Source organism: Elaeis guineensis, chromosome 13, assembly GCF_000442705.2.
Source record: "Elaeis guineensis isolate ETL-2024a chromosome 13, EG11, whole genome shotgun sequence".
NCBI lineage: Eukaryota > Viridiplantae > Streptophyta > Magnoliopsida > Arecales > Arecaceae > Elaeis > Elaeis guineensis.
In genome coordinates, this window is record NC_026005.2 from 76578399 (window position 1) to 76596218 (window position 17820).

At 38.0% G+C, this 17820-nt stretch overlaps 1 pseudogene; it reads right to left on the reverse strand.

Annotated features, from left to right (window-relative positions):
* Positions 1 to 898: 898 nt before the first annotated feature.
* Positions 899 to 12028, reverse strand: LOC140853185 (uncharacterized; annotated as a pseudogene).
* Between the last annotated feature and the right edge of the window lie 5792 nt (positions 12029 to 17820).

Here is a 17820-nt window from a genome sequence, read left to right on the forward strand (position 1 = left end):
GCTTACTGATTAAAGAATTGAGGTGGTTGAGGTGCTTTTGAACTGATGTCTGTTCTTCATCTTCAGGTTGTACAGCTATCATTTGAGAAATATCTTGTTCACCAACGACTTTCCTTCATAGATATTTTTTAGCTTCTCTCACAACCCTTTTGCAGTTATCTTAGTCTCCACATTGAAAAGAAAAGTATCCTTCAACGTGAGGAACAAGTTTGCCAAAGCTATCTTATCTTTCTCTGTGAAATATTTATTTGCTATCTTTTTGGCTTGTCTTCTTTATCAAGGAGGGCGACCACACAACCGTCTTTCACTGGCACCTCATGCATCTTGAGTTTCTATAGTGCAAAGTTTGTCCCCTCAAAGCTTGAGATGTCAAACTTAGTGGGACTTCTTTCTGCCATTATGGTTATACTACACAAAACTTTTCTACGAACCTTTGGCTCTAATATCAATTGTTAGAAACAAAGGATCCTACGTAAAAAGCTAAAATAATAGATAAATCATAAAAAAAATAAAATAGAAAAAAAGTTAAGAAAGAATACAAAAGTTTACGAACTTCGGATGATAGATTGTCATTCCTATATCCTCAGACAAGATAGAACACAATCTTTAATCTCGCACCCTTCTCTCTCTACAATGAGAACGAAGTTTTAGAATCTAAATCCCAACAATACAAGAGAAAAAGAATCCACAGAGAATTAGAACCATCCCTTAGATGTTTTTCATACAAGAATAGAAGGCAATGTGTATATATATAACTCTTGTTGAGTTTGACAAGGATGGAAACTATTATTTTTGTTGGTTTAAACTATCCATATGCCTGTCATTATTTCATTTTTCACTTGTTTGAGTTTATCTTCACGACTTTTTTTAGTATTTTAGTGGGATGTGATTTCATCAGCTAACACTTCATGGCGTCTATCCTCGTAGAGACATCATTTTCCTCCATGGCTTCCCTGTTCCCCATCGCAAGCATCCACTTGTTGAAGAAGCCAAGAGCCAAGGGTTGTTGGCATTCTATGTGGGGAGGGACGAGGAGAAGATGAGCTTGAAGCATCATCCACCCTAATGCAGACAAGGAGGTGAAGAAGGCAGTCGAGGTTGGCAGGGTCAGAGTGGTATATATCTTGTGGAGCAGTGTGTTAGCAAGACTCCACCTCATTTTTCCTCGTTCATTAAATAGCATAAAAGGCATTACTCTAGTATCAAGATATTTTTAAGTTACCATATAACGGTCATATAATGCAATCTCTTAAAGTTTAGCGAAGGGAAATTGATAGCAGGATGATCATATTGGATCACTCAAGTAACTTCAAGGTCGAATATGGTCAGGGGGATCCGTATATTAATGTGATAAATTTCAGGGGTCCAAGGATATTTTTCTCAACCACCACCCTTCTATGGTTGCTGTATGTTTTTTTCCCTTCCAGTTCCTACTTTCCATTTGGATGCGATTGGATCTAGAGAGCTGAGCTAGCAACGTGTCCTGTTTATGGATTGGGTCTAGGAGTCTTCTTCAGCTGTGAATGTGTCTTTTAGGTGGGCAGGAAGAGCTGAGCACAGCAAAATTGGAAGGAGTAGGTTTGCGTACAACCAGGAACGAGTGCCTACGTGTAATTTATGGACGCATGTTGGAGATCGAAGCTTGTAAAGAGACAACAGGGTGTGATTCATGAGCAGTGATAGCTATGCTGGTTGCATTTGAATCTCATCTGGATTGGGAACTAAAATGCAACTTGGAATTCCAGTAATTCAACATGTAGGGCTGTGTTTGGCACCGAGCCAAGATAGGAATCCACTGTTGACCCTACTGTTTAGGGTTGGTTGCATGGATATTTTTCCACTAATGACTTCTATAAAGGTTTGAGTTTAGTACTTTCCAGATTATGGATCAATAAATTATGATGGATTGGACTACATCAACTATTCCTGTTTAAATAATATCCTTTCTGAGATTGTAGCCTTTAGGCAAAGAGTTGCCTGCATTATATTTTGTTACCTTACATTTACAACTTTATGGACATCCATTAAGATTCATTAGACTAAATCAATAATCAACATTGATTTGATGGGAAGACATTATAGAGACTAGAGACGACTTATATGGAGTCGTAGATCAGAAATTTCCTCTTTTTTTTTTTTTGGTGGAAAAATATGCTCAAAAATTCTTTCCATCACCACTCATCTTTTGTTTATGAGTTGATCAGATTTATTAGTGCATATTATTTGGATCATAAACTTCTGGTAGATCAGAAACTGTTATCTGACCATGGTCAAGAAATTATATGTGGCTGGCTGCGTGGCTAAGATGTCTAGTATCATTGCTTGGAAAAGTCTATGGACAGGGCCAAGTTGAACACTAAATAATCTTGTGCATGGCTTCTGAATTCTGATGAGTCACTGGCTTTGAGCCGCACTTCCCATGTCAGGCGGAGGCATATAATTGGACCGTGCGTTCCACCTATAGGCCGGCAGTATGGTCGGCCAACCTACTTTTAGATGGACGCACCCAAGCCTCTGAAAGTTGCGTCTTATATAGTGGTATTTATTAAACTCGTCTGGTGTAACTTCAACTAATGGAAAATAAAATATTTAAAAATTCAGAAAGAACATTTTCTGCAGCAGTCCATGGCATGGTTACAATATGATCGGCTGCAATATACTGCCATTCGATCTGCAGCATGATATGATTCCTTGTAAATTTGTCACTTTGAATGCTAATAGGATTGCTCTCATTCTCTTGCAATCCTGTGTCAGAGAATAAGGAATTGTTTTTTAAATATGGTGAATGAGATAGCCATCTGATAATCGTCAAAAAAATCCCCCTCAAGTATAATGTGAAAGTGTTTGTAGTTTTTATAGCACATATCGATCATTTCTATGTAGCACCAATTATGCCATCGACATCGTGGTATCAAACAGCTGATACTACCTGCTACGATCAGTGAGTCACAATTTTTTTTTACTATTACTAGAGATCCCTTTATAGCAATTGTATGAATGTACTGCTGTGCTCGATGGATGCTCTCATAAAATGGATTTGAATTTTAAAAGTTATTTTTAAAAATACAATCATTTTTAGCCAATCAAATCTGATAAATAATATAAACCATCAATCCTGCCTCAATTCTCTGATTAGCTATGAAAGCTTTCTTTTTAATAGCTTGAAAGAATGCATCGATAGAAAGAGATGGGATAATAGATATATCGGGGAGATGGGCCTGCCCCCCAATCTAGATTACTAGCTTGCACTCCAGAATAATATGAAATATAAATTCTTCAATATAGAGGCATAGGTTAACATAATTCAGGATACGAAGATCCCATTGCCCTAATATGCTCCGATATGGTAGTTGGTTTCATGCTAATTTCTTCATTAAGTAAAAGTAATTTGAGGGTGAACGCCAGCCTGCCATATTCGATCAATATTTTGAGTTGATGATGCTTCTAGTCTAAGGAATTTATACAAATCAGCAACTTTAATTGTCAATTTGGATGATGGACCCCATCATATTGTCTCCCTCTGATTTTTGGTGCTAACTTTGTTGTAAAGAACAAATAGACAACAAATGAATCCCATCTCTCCCCTTCGGCCACTATATGACCTTTCATAAGGAGATCCTGCAAAGGGTTGACATCAACAAGAACAAGCCACCTTGCAACGGGGATGGATGATGTCCATGGATCCTGAATCACATCGATAGAAGCTCCATTAACTATAAACTATTTAAGATTAGAATATATCCATGGAGCAACCAAGCATATCTTCCTCCAAACAGATGAGCTGCTCTGAGAATGCACCATGGAGATTAAAAAAAAATGGAAGCCATTCACCAGATATACAACCTTCGATCCAATAGTTCTTCTCGACGTCTTGTATAATTATAATAGTTACAACCTCTGATCTATCGCGTTCCTCCGTTTACTAGACCACAACACTGATGCCAATTATCTTACAATTACGTGCCAACAAAGGAGTGGTATACTATTTGGAAGTGGAGAACGTCCTAATTCTCTATCCGGGTCCATGTCCGAGAAGACCTTGTACATAGTGCACCACCGCCCCATTATTTGAATAAGGAACCAAAGTGTCACTTTTCTGAAGGTTGGTCGATCTACCCTATTCTTTCTCTCTCTCTCTCTCTCTCTAACACAGTCATATTCCATTTAGGAGAATCGGCATCTATAGATGATCAGGTCTGCACCTCATCAACCTGGGGACCTTACGAGCTGCCAATGCTGTCTATTAGAAGCCAAGTCATGGTATGTTGTCTCAGCAAAGTGTATTGTAGAATAGATAGCAATTGAATGAGTATACAGTAACTTGCTACATTCAACAATTTTGCAATACGTTATCAACTGTTTATGTGATAGAATTACTTGACAAATAAAAATTCATAAAACCAACCTCAAATAGCCGAGAAAAACATGAAAAATTAAGATTACGGTTGTGGTTATGTGCTTTTTTCTTTAATGTTTCTTAACCGGGCTGTTTGTTTTATGAGCTTTAGACGTGTGTTTAGGCGAATGTGTTTGGGAGGGGTTCCTGAATCTGATCAGGACCTGAAACATGTAATTATCTAGGATATGTTTAAGGATTAAGGCCGTGCTTAATTCCTCTTGAACTTTGAGATATTGTTCCCATTTTATTTCTCAATAAAATTTGAGATGGTTTCCCCCGCGGGAGGGAGAAAAGGGCAGTAACTTGGAAGAAACTGAAACTCTGGCTTATCTAAAATATAGAGAATTTCAACACTCAAAAGCCATCTTATGATATTGTGGCTAAAAGATCAATATTTTAACCATTTCAATTGCTGATTGTTGTCAGAATGGATCAGGAAGTTCATCTAAGATAACTAAAGATATATAGTGTTAAGAAAGTTAGATTCATATTATTATATGACATCAGCCAAAAATTATGTTGTACTTACATTGATTGAGAAAATAAAAATGGATGTTATACATATTTCATAATTAGAGGGTAAATCTTAATGAAATGATAACGCTACTTAATGGTGACATCCATGGAAACAATCTTTCCGTACGTGAAGGTAAGGCTATGCAGGCCTTTCCCCCCTTTGAAAGAAAAAATCCAGTTCACTGCTATATCTACGACACAACACCATATCACGTACCCAAATAAAGCATTAAGGCATTGTGTAGGACCGGAGCTCCAAGAACATGTAAGCTTTCAGTCTGGATTACGCCTTGGTGTCACCCACCATGCCCGCATGATACCTAAGAATAACACATCTAAGCTAAAAAATCCCCACTTCCTTCCCTCCTGTCTGTCAAACAAGCATATGCTATATCTTAGCTAAATCTCTCTCCCCCTCTCTCTCTCTCTCTCACACACACTGTCACGCCCCAAACCCGGAACATAACACGGCTATGCTACCGAGGGATGGACCCACGAGAACACGAAGCCAAAATTCATCTTCTTAAATATAATAACAGGTGTATCTCAAATAAATATAATAATAAAGTTCAATTCAATTATTTAATTAAACCAAAACTGGTTCAGAGCATCTAAAACCAGAGATAAAATAATCAAAGTCTTAAAATTTATAATGACTACAATCCAAAAACATAAACTGAATTTCTAGAGCAAAATTTCTAAACTTGCTTTGCTGATCTCCAAGCCTGGATTCTCTTTCCTTCGCTCCTAGTCTTATTTCTCTGTACATGAAAGAGAAAACAAAAAGAATATGAGCTACACTAGCTCAGTAAGTAGGCTTCCGCTTCCTTACCGGATCAAGCATAAGTTTTCTATGATAATGCATCATTTAGCAAATAACAATTATTGTAAAAATAAATATTTCATAGAGCATATAATAAAATAAGTTATAAGCTCATCATGTATGCATAAATCATGTATATTTCACAATTATGAATCGTAAATCATTTTCATCATGTATTCATGTCATGTTTCAAAACATTGCTTACAGATATTCATGCTAAGGTCACTATTATACCCGTGACAGGGCCATGTTTCTTAATCGACAGAGTTCTTAATTCATGTGCCAACTTTATACCCGCTGGCAGGGCCATGTTTCATGTGGATGCTAGCTCCGGATGTCGACCTTCCCGAAGAGATTCATTCATAGCCATCTGAGAGCCTTTGAAATCTTTATATCTTTTTCTTAAAGCATACATATATATAGATGGAAAAACAATGAAATTCATGCTTCATAATCATGCTATTTTCATAAGACATATTCATGAAATCAATGCTCCTAATAAAACATGCTTTTTCATATCATATATGCTGATCCTTATTTTATGAAAAATTATGATTTTATCAATAACAATTCTTTGCATAAAAACATGATCATTTAAAAATAAATAAGGAGCATAAGATCTACTTACCTCGTTCGTCCTGGACCTTTTAATCTTCCTTAAAAGAATCAGACAGTCCTATTTAAAATATTAAATCATTAATAAATTTTATATTTTTAATAAAATTATATAATATAAAGAAATGACCGATTTGATGATCAGTCCAATAAATCTCTCCCTTCGGCTCTAACCCAATTTAAGGTCATAAGTTCCTAGAAGTGAAAAAGATAGCCTAATAAGGGATTCATAGGATTTCTTGGAGAGAATTTTTTTTAGAGAGAGAAAGTAGAGAGAGAACAAATCCAATTCTAGAGAGAGAAAGACTTTAGAGAGGGATGAGAGAAACTTTCTCTCTCTCTCTTTTTTTATATATATTCTTATTATTTTATATATTTTTCTTTTCTTTTCTTTTTTTTCTTTTTTTTTCTTTATTATTATTATTATTATTATTATTATTATTATTATTTGACTTATATATTTTCTTTTTCTTTTCTTTTTCTTCTTCTTCTTCTTCTCTTTTTTTTTTCTTTTCTTTTTCCTTTTCTTTTTCTTTTTCTTTTCCTTTTTCTTTTCTTTTTCTTTTTCTTTTCCTTCCCGTGGCCTTCTTTGGTCGGAACAGGGGACCTAAAGGTCCCCGTTCCCCACGTCGGCCGTTCACGGCCACCCCTTGCCTGACGGTGGCCGGCAGCAAGGGAGGCCTTCCCCCGAGTTCGAAGGGCCTGCACCGGCAGTCAGGGATGACCGTCGGTGCCGGAAAATCGGAGAAAAGAGTAGAGGAAAACAGGGGTTTTCTTTTCCAGCAAAATCCGACGACCCCGTCGCCGGCAATCGTGCTCACAGGCAGGGGAAAGAAGGGAGAGAAGAGAGGGAGAGAAAGGAGACCTTACCGCAACCTCCGGTGACCCCCACCGGCGTGAAATCGCGGCGAACACAGGTCGAGGAGTCACGGCTTCAAACGAGAAAATCGGAGAAAAATCTTCGGCAATCGATGGCGACTGATGGATCTACCAATAGAGGAGAGGAGAAGGGTTCTTATAGAGCTCGTCCTAGGGTCTTTCAATGGCCCTAGGACTCCGATTCTTGATCGGGGAAGAGGAAGACTCCGATCGGGAGTCTTCTTGCTTTATTTTTTCTTTTGTTTTTTTTTTTTTTAACAGGGCTAGTGGACCGGGCTTTCACATTCTACCCCCCTAAAAAAAATTTCGTCCTCAAAATTTAACATACCTTCATTTTCAAATAAGTGTGGATATCTCGTCTTCATATCGTCTTCAAGCTCCCAAGTAGCCTCTCTCTCTTCATGATTACTCCAATGAATCTTTACGTATGGAATGGTACGCCGTCTTAGAACTTGCTCTTTTCGATCAATAATTCGTAGAGAAAATTCTTCATAGGTTAGATCTTCATGAACTTGCAATGGCTCATACTTTATCACACTGTTTGGATCAGGTACAAACTTCCTCAGTAGTGAAACATGAAAAATATTGTGCACTTTGGATAAATCTGGTGGTAAGGCTAGTTCGTATGCAACATCTCCTACTCGATTTAAAATTTCAAAAGGTCCAATATATCGCGGACTCAGCTTGCCATGTCTCCCGAACCTCATGACACCCTTAGTAGGTGATACTTTTAGAAAAACATGATTACCGATCTGAAATTCTAATTCTCTTCTTTTTCTATTTGCCCAACTCTTTTGTCTATCCTGTGCTACCTTGAGTCTTCTCTTGATTAGATAAATTTTGTCTCTGGCATCTTGAACTAACTCGGGACCAATTAATTTCTTTTCACCCACTTCATCCCAATACAGAGGGGATCTATACTTTTTTCCATATAGGACTTCATAGGGTGCCATCTGGATACTAGAATGAAAACTATTATTATATGAAAATTCAATCAATGCCACGTGATTATCCTAATATCCTCCGAAGTCAAAAGCACAAGCTCTTAACATATCCTCCGGAGTTTGAATTGTCCTTTCAGATTGGCCATCGGTCTGAGGATGGAATGCAGTACTAAGCCTCAATTCTATTCTCAAGGCATCTTGAAAGCTTTTCCAAAATCTAGATACAAATCGTGGGTCTCGATCAGATACAATACTTATTGGAACACCATGCAGACGTACAATTCCATCAATATACATCTGGGCTAACTTATCAAGCGGAGTGCCAACTCGAAAAGGTAGAAAGTGAGCTGATTTAGTAAGCCGATCAACAATCACCCACACTGCATCATTTTTTCTTGTTGTCCTTGGAAGTCCAGTAACGAAATCCATCGTGATATGTTCCCATTTCCATTCTGGTATCTCTAATGGTCTTAGCAGACCAGCAGGTCTTTGATGTTTGGCTTTCACTTGTTGGCATACCAAGCATTGAGATACAAACCGAGCTATCTCCTGCTTCATTCCATTCCACCAGAAGAGTTGTTTTAAATCTCTATACATCTTTGTACTACCGGGATGAAAAGAGAAACGGGATTTATGGGCTTCTTCTAAAATTTTTCTTTTTAGTTCAGGATCACCTGGTATACATAATCTGTTTCCAAAATAAAGAGTTCCATCTGTATGGAGTCTAAACTCAGTTCGTAATCCTTTCTCCATGTCCTTCTTAATCTGACATAAATGAATATCACTTTGTTGGGCCATTTTTATCTGTTCAATCAATGTTGGTTGTACCATTAAATTTGCTAACACATTCTTAACATCAGAACAAGTCACTTCAATTTGTAAATCTTCGAGATCCCTAAGAATTTGTTGCTGAAAGGATAGCAGAGTCATCACATTCACTGAAGACTTCCTACTAAGTGCATCTGCCACCACATTAGCTTTTCCAGGGTGATATTTAATATTTAGATCATAATCTTTTAATAGTTCAAGCCACCTTCTTTGCCTCATATTCAGCTCTTTTTGAGTAAATAAGTATTTCAAGCTTTTATGATCAGTAAAGATTTCACATGATTCTCCATATAAATAGTGTCGTCAAATTTTTAAGGCAAAAATAATAGCTGCTAACTCCAAATCATGGGTCGGATAATTCTGCTCATAGGCTTTTAGTTGTCGAGAAGCATAAGCTATGATCTTATTATTCTGCATCAACACACAACCTAATCCTTTCTTAGAAGCATCACTATAAATGACAAATCTTCCTTCATTAGATGGTAGAACAAGAACTGGGGCAGATATCAATCGTTGCTTCAGATCTTGAAAACTCTGCTCACATTCACTGCTCCATTCAAATTTTATTCGTTTCTGAGTTAAGCGAGTCAGAGGAATTGCAATTTGAGAAAATTCTTTGACGAATCTTCTATAATAACCAGCCAAGCCTAAGAAGCTTCTAACTTCCGTCACATTAGTCGGACGAGGCCAATTTACCACGGCTTCTATCTTCTTTGGATCGACTGAGATTCCTTCCTTAGATATTACATGGCCGAGGAAGACAACACTATCCAATCAGAATTCACATTTGCTAAGCTTGGCGAAGAGCTTCTCTTTTCTCAAGGTCTGAAACACGATCCTCAAATGTCTCTCATGTTCCTCTATATTTTTAGAATACATTAGGATATCATCAATAAAAATAACAACGAATTGATCCAGATACGGTTTGAAAATCCTGTTCATCATATCCATAAAAGCAGCCAGTGCATTGGTTAGTCCAAAAGGCATTACTAAAAATTCATAATGGCCATACCTGGTTCTAAATGCAGTCTTAGGTACATCTTCATCTCTAATTCTTAGTTGATGATAGCCTGATCGTAAGTCAATTTTGGAGAAAACTTGAGCACCCTGAAGTTGATCAAATAAGTCATCTATTCATGGAAGAGGATATTTGTTCTTTATGGTTACCTTGTTCAACTCCTGATAGTCAATGCATAATCGCATGCTCCCATCTTTCTTTTTCACAAAGAACACAGGAGCTCCCCAAGGTGATGTACTTGGCCGGACAAACTTTTTATTCAAAAGTTCTTGCAGTTGATCCTTTAATTCTCGTAATTCTACGGGAGCCATCCGGTAAGGAGGTTTCGAAATAGGTCCGGTTCCTGGGGTGATATCAATTTTAAATTCAACCTCGCACTCTGGGGGCAGTCCGGGTAGTTCATCTGGAAAAATATCAGAAAATTCCTTGACAATTGGGATCTCATCCAACTTTATCTTTTCCTTCTCGACGTCTATTACGTGGGCCAAAAATACTTTGCATCATTTCCTTAAAGCTTTTCTTGCGTTCATGATTGAGATAATACCCAAAGATTGTTTGGATTCCTTATTATGAACTTCGCCTTGAAAGAAGAATTGCGGTTCATCTAAAATTTGAAATACCACTCTTTTTCCAAAACAATCAATATGTGCATGGTATGAAGATAACCAGTTCATCCCAAGAATAACATCAAAATCATACATATTTAGTTGAATCAAATCTGCTGCTAATTCTTTTTCTTCTATTTGGATTATGCAATTCTTGAAAATAATGTCAGCAACAACAATATTTTTAAAAGGTGTGCTAACATATAATGGTTCATTTAGTTTTCCAGGCACACAATTCAAAGAAGTAGCAAACTTGAGAGATATAAAAGAGTGTGAAGAGCCAGAATCGAATAACACACGAGCATAAATAGAATTGACTGGGATAATACCTGTCACCACTTGATCATTTGCATTGGCCTCCTGCTGGTTTAAAGTAAACACTCGTGCGTTTCCTTTTTGTTTTTGATCAACTGGTTTGCTAGATCTAGAGTTATCTCTTTTCTTATTTGGGCAATCACGAGCCATATGTCCTTTTTCACCACATAAGAAGCATGCTCCAATCCTCTTGAGACAAGGTCCATTGTGATTTTTTCCACAGTAAGAGCAGGATGAAGATTCTTTCTTCTTATCAGAGTTATTATTTTTGAAATTTTTCTGCTGATCCTTTAGATTTCCTGCTGATCTCGGTCTCTTCTTATCTCCTCTTTCTAGTTCTGCTCTTTTCAATTCAGATTCCACTTTCAAAGCTCGCTCCAGTACGTCCTTGTAGTTATTGAAAATATGAGAAGACAGACGGGATCGAATTTCATATCTTAGACCTTGTTCAAATCTGTTAGCTTTACTCCTTTCGAATTCCATAAGTTGAGGGCAGAAGCGGCCTAGCTCATTAAACTTGTTAGCATATTCTAGCACCGTCATATCATCTTTTTGCTTTAAGACTAGAAACTCATTTTCTTTTACCAATCTCATTGTCCCCGGAAAGTACTGATCATAAAATATCTCTTTGAATTCTTCCCAAGTGAGCTGATCATCATTGTTCCCATAGGCAGCTTTTATTGCAGTCCACCAAAACTCGGCATTTCCTTTTAACATAGGAATGGCTAATCGGACCTTCACATTCTCAGGGTATTGCAGGGCATCAAACATCTTTTCCATCTCTCGAATCCATGTCTCTGCAGCCATAGGATCATATCCACCCTCAAATAGAGGTGGGTTGAGCCTTCTGAATCTCTCGTAGTATGACTCCATAGATAATGTCGATCGAGGAGCAGTCTGTGCCTGCTGCTGAATAAGCTGAGCCACCACTTGACATACACCAGCAATGTCCGCCTGTGTGGCCGGTGTGTCAGGAGCCCGCTCAGCTGGTTGATTGTCAGCTCCTCGTGACGTCAGTCTTGCTCCTCTTGCTTCTCTTGTCCTAGCGGCCATATTTGCCAAAGTCTCGCCCTCCCTATCGCTCATCGCTTCCTATTCAAATGCCAATCATTATTACGTTATTTTATAACAGAGTTACAGTACAGTTAATAATTTAAGTCAAAGTCTAACTATGCGTAACCTAGCTACTCACTGTTAGGTTTTAAGTTCTATCCTTGTTTAAACCTATTGCTCTGATACCATAAAATGTCACACCCCAAACCCGGGACATAACACGGCCATGCTACCGAGGGATGGACCCACGAGAATACGAAGCCAAAATTCATCTTCTTAAATATAATAACAGGTGTATCTCAAATAAATGTAATAATAAAGTTCAATTCAATTATTTAATTAAACCAAAACTGGTTCAGAGCATCTAAAACCAGAGATAAAATAATCCAAGTCTTAAAATTTATAATGACTACAATCCAAAAACATAAACTGAATTCCTAAAGCAAAATTTCTAAACTTGCTTTGCTGATCTCCAAGCCTGGATTCTCTTTCCTTCGCTCCTAGCCTTATTTCTCTGTACATGAAAGAGAAAACAAAAAGAATATGAGCTACACTAGCTCAGTAAGTAGGCTTCCGCTTCCTTACCGGATCAAGCATAAGTTTTCTATGATAATGCATCATTTAGCAAATAACAATTATTGTAAAAATAAATATTTCATAGAGCATATAATAAAACAAGTTATAAGCTCATCATGTATGCATAAATCATGTATATTTCACAATTATGAATCGTAAATCATTTTCATCATGTATTCATGTCATGTTTCAAAACATTGCTCACAGATATTCGTGCTAAGGTCACTATTATACCCGTGACAGGACCATATTTCTTAATCGACAGAGTTCTTAATTCATGTGCCAACTTTATACCCGCTAGCAGGGCCATGTTTCATATGGATCCTAGCTCCAGATGTTGACCTTCCCGAAGAGATTCATTCATAGCCATCTGAGAGCCTTTGAAATCTTTATATCTTTTTCTTAAAGCATACATATATATAGATGGAAAAACAATGAAATTCATGCTTCATAATCATGCTATTTTCATAAGACATATTCATGAAATCAATGCTCCTAATAAAACATGTTTTTTCATATCATATATGCTGATCTTTATTTTATGAAAAATTATGATTTTATCAATAACAATTCTTTGCATAAAAACATGATCATTTAAAAATAAATAAGGAGCATAAGATCTACTTACCTTGTTCGTCCTGGACCTTTTAATCTTCCTTAAAAGAATCAGATAGTCCTATTTAAAATATTAAATCATTAATAAATTTCATATTTTTAAAAAAATTACATAATATAAAGAAATGACCGATTTGATGATCAGTCCAATAAATCTCTCCCTTCAGTTCTAATCCAATTTAAGGTCATAAGTCCCTAGAAGTGAAAAAGATAGCCTAATAAGAGATTCATAGGATTTCTTGGAGAGAATTTTTTTTTTAGAGAGAGAAAGTAGAGAGAGAAAGTAGAGAGAGAACGAATCCAATTCTAGAGAGAGAAAGACTTTAGAGAGGGATGAGAGAAACTTTCTCTCTTTTTTTTTATATATATTCTTATTATTTTATATATTTTTCTTTTCTTTTCTTTTCTTTTCTTTTTTTTTTCTTTATTATTATTATTATTATTATTATTATTATTATTATTATTATTTGACTTATATATTTTTCTTTTTCTTTTCTTTCTTCTTCTTCTTCTTTTTTTTTTTCTTTTTCTTTTTCCTTTTCTTTTTCTTTTTCTTTTTCTTTTCTTTTTCTTTTTCTTTTCTTTTCTTTTTTTTTTCTTTTTCTTTTCCTTCCCGTGGCCTTCTTTGGCCGGAACAGGGGACCTAAAGGTCCCCGTTCCCCACGTCGGCCGTTCACGGCCACCCCTTGCCCGACGGTGGCCGGCGGCAAGGGAGGCCTTCCCCCGAGTTCGGAGGGCCTGCACCGGCGGTCGGGGATGACCGTCGGTGCCGGAAAATCGGAGAAAAGAGTAGAGGAAAACAGGGGTTTTCTTTTCCAGCAAAATCCGGCGACCCCGTCGCCGGCAATCGTGCTCACAGGCAGGGGAAAGAAGGGAGAGAAGAGAGGGAGAGAAAGGAGACCTTACCATAACCTCTGGTGACCCCACCGGCGTGAAATCGCGGCGAACACAAGTCGAGGAGTCGCGGCTTCAAACGGGAAAATCGGAGAAAAATCTCCGGCAATCGGCGGCGACTGATGGATCTACCAATAGAGGAGAGGAGAAGGGTTCTTATAAAGCTCGTCCTAGGGTCTTTCAATGGCCCTAGGACTCCGATTCTTGATCGGAGAATAGGAAGACTCCGATCCGGAGTCTTCCTGCTCTTTTTTTTCTTTTTTAATTTATTTAACAGGACTAGTGGGCCGGGCTTTGACACAGACATACAAAGACACATACTGTTGCTGTGAAAAGAAAGAAGCTTTTAGATGGAGACGCGGGATGCAGAACCCACCAAGATTCTGGCAGATGGGACGCAAGCTATGATTTTGACCCCACCACCCTGACTCTCGATCCAAAGCTATGCAGAGTTAGTTTGTGTGTGTGTGTGTGTGTGTATCCGTTCTTACCGTTATCTTCCGCAAACATAACGGTCCACACAGCACATGAGCTCCTGCATGTGTTTTAAGCTTAATAGCCACCAGCACGGACCAAAATCCAACCTCTCCTTTTGCTAAATACAACTACCATAAAGCAGTCTCAGGTTCTGGCCCTCATGTCAGACCTCCAGAACCTATATCAAAGGACCACAAAACGTCTAAGAAGTAGGAATTGGTTTTGTTGCGGGCTTTTCTCCGATCAGAATAGTAGGCCGACCATATTATCATCGAAGAAGATGTACATAGTCAAAATTGAAGACGAAAGTGAGGAGTCAATGGTAAATGATGGTGCTAGTCTCTGCTCGACATCGGAGAAGAAAGACCTACAATGAAGTCCCATCGAAGATAGTTACGACGAGGACCCTCCAATGCTCAAGTTAGTAAAGTGACTTGAGAGAAGAGAGCGATAGAATCTCTGGATTGCAAATAGTATGCGTACCTAGAGAGATCCCCTGCTTACCTTTATTTATAGAGAAAGCAAGATGGATGGTGAGAGGACATGTGATCATATCAATTATGTCTTACCGTACAGTGCCGCATGGTGCCGCATAGGCATCTTTAAATGCTGACGGCGAATGTACCTTCTATTCGGCATAGATAAGGCGACGGACGTCACCGCGCATGAGGTATAATAAATGACTTTGTAGACGCATTTAATGAATTTGTAGCATCCCATCACGACGCACAGCTAGTTGACCAGAGTATGGTGTCTGAGTGACATGATTTTGATATAGCCTGTCAGAATGGCGTGGTGGTCATGTTTGGTGCTCAGCTAGTCGGTAGAGGCACGCGTTATCGGAGTCAGTAAAATAAAGTCGTCGAACGGTGGTATCCCACCGTCGACTGATATAGTCGGTCGTACACTGAGTATGAAGTCGGTTACAGGCCAAGCACTGTTGAGTGTAAGTGGTCTTGGATAGCACATTAACTTTAGTCGGTCTGATGCCGACAGGAGTGAGCTACTTTTAGTCGGTCGGATGCAGTTGATAGAGACCATTGTTGAGCCGATCGGATAGGGCTCATTGATCTGAGTCGAGAGAAGTCATAGTGGCTTAGTTGGTGCGGCTCTTTAAGTCGGTTTAGAGATGAGTAAGAAGGTAGTCGGTGAATTGATGAGAATCTACCCCAATAGGTTCGTAAGTTAGTATACCCAAGGCCTCATGCTCAAGTCACGATAATAAAATTTGACGAAGAACTGTTGTTACAACATGCGTTTGGTAACTTCTAACTTTTCCACATCCATGGGAAGGTAACATGACTGCATGTTGGTTAGCATGGCGAAATATCACCCATCGACGCAGTTCATCGGTAGCCAACCGGTAAGGCAAAAAATCATATCTCGATGAAGTCTTATTACTTCTTTCTTTTTCTTTTTAATCTTCCACCAGGTTTATGGATCAGGTCATCAACAAATGGTGAGTACCGTACCTCAAAGTCATGTCCTCCCTAATAGAGGAGTAAGATATTATCTATAATATAATGGCTTCTTACTTGCGTATTAGAACCACCCAACAAAAATATTGCAAGAGAAAAACAGCAAGATTCCCAAGCCACTAAAATGACATGAATTGCTTTCAAGGCCACTGATTCTAATAGGAGAGGGCTCACTGTGAGCCAGCTCACCGTTGGAGGTAAAATAGTGCTCTACACTTCATATTTTTTTGCCAAATGTTTGCCTACTTGGTAAGCATATCTCTGCTGTTTTTCAAAATAGATGCTGTGTTATTCCCTCGATAATGGAGCAGCAGCTGCCATCATAGCAAATTCCTGTAGAACAACTATGTGAGTGAACTTAGATTCCATCTGCACAGCCCGGCATCAGAAAAGAATACTGTGAGGAGACAAAACAACGCTCTGGATCCCAAAAAGGCTCCTTGAATTTTGTTTTATTTTTTTTTAAACATATGATCTTCTCTCTTGGTACTGTAACTTTCCGTGAATTCTCAGACCACCTTTACTAACTGTTGGATTCCCAAGCATGGATCCATTCAGAAGAATATCAGTGACTGTTAGCTGTTAATGCGAATAGACCCCGAGATCAATGGGAATCTATTGCTTTCTACTTCATCTCCAGATCTCCATACATGTGAGATGTTTATATTCTGGCCCCAAGCATCTTCCCTATGAGCTCCCAACATTTAAAAGATGCAGCAAATAATGTATCAAGTGGCAGTTTATCAGATCCACTCTCGTTAACTTTCAAAGCCACATTGAGAGAGAATCTGATTTAGAAAGAATGAAAGAACTCAAAAAACTTCTAGGAAAAATATCAACATTTCTGGACTCTAAAACTTACAACGAAATAGGAAGAAATAAACTTTTGAAACAAGAGATAAAAATGAGATATCATGCATTATCATTAAAAAAACAATTATTTGATCTTTTAGGAATTTCGTACATGCATTGTAACTAGTAAATTAATAGATGAACAGTAAACAATCTCAGAAACTTTATAATGCATGGAGGAAGAATGCTAACATCAGCCCTACCAGGCAGGATGGGATATGCTCATCATGGCAGTACCTTGGAAAGTGTGGAAGAAAGAAATGCCCGGATATTCCTTAACAAATCTGCCTTCCAAACGGCAAGTCTTGCATAAAGCTCTGCTACCTTGACCATTCTGATTGCAGTTCATCATATCCAAGTAGATATCATAGGAACAGGACAAGAATAAGATGTAAAGATCAAGATAATCCCCCAACACCATACTGTAATCGAGGCTTGGAATTCAAACCAGCTCCCAGCCCTTCAAAGTCCGAAAAAAAAAAATCCAAACTGAACTGAGAAATGTACACTTCCAAACAGTCTGCTAGGGTCAGTTTGGGTCACCCCTTGCCCTTCCATCATATTTTACCATCATTAGTAATCATCAACGATAAAAAGACAGCAAACTTTGGGATAAGACATCTAAAATATAAAACTTCAACCAAACACTTGAGTAATTGTCATAAATCTGCACATAAGATTCTGAACACCACCAACAACTTTCTCTAAAAAATGTCTCAGCACCATCTGACACACTTACCACCATAACTTTCAAAAAAGACATACTTATCACCATGACTCACCATATAGGTTTATCAGTAAAACATATGAACTAGTTATGACAATGAGCAGTTTCCCACCCCTTGTCAACAGGAAACTAAACAGCAATCATCCAAGATACTGAATGACATCAATTTGCTTTCAAGGCAAATGATTTGAAATGCAGAAAATAGC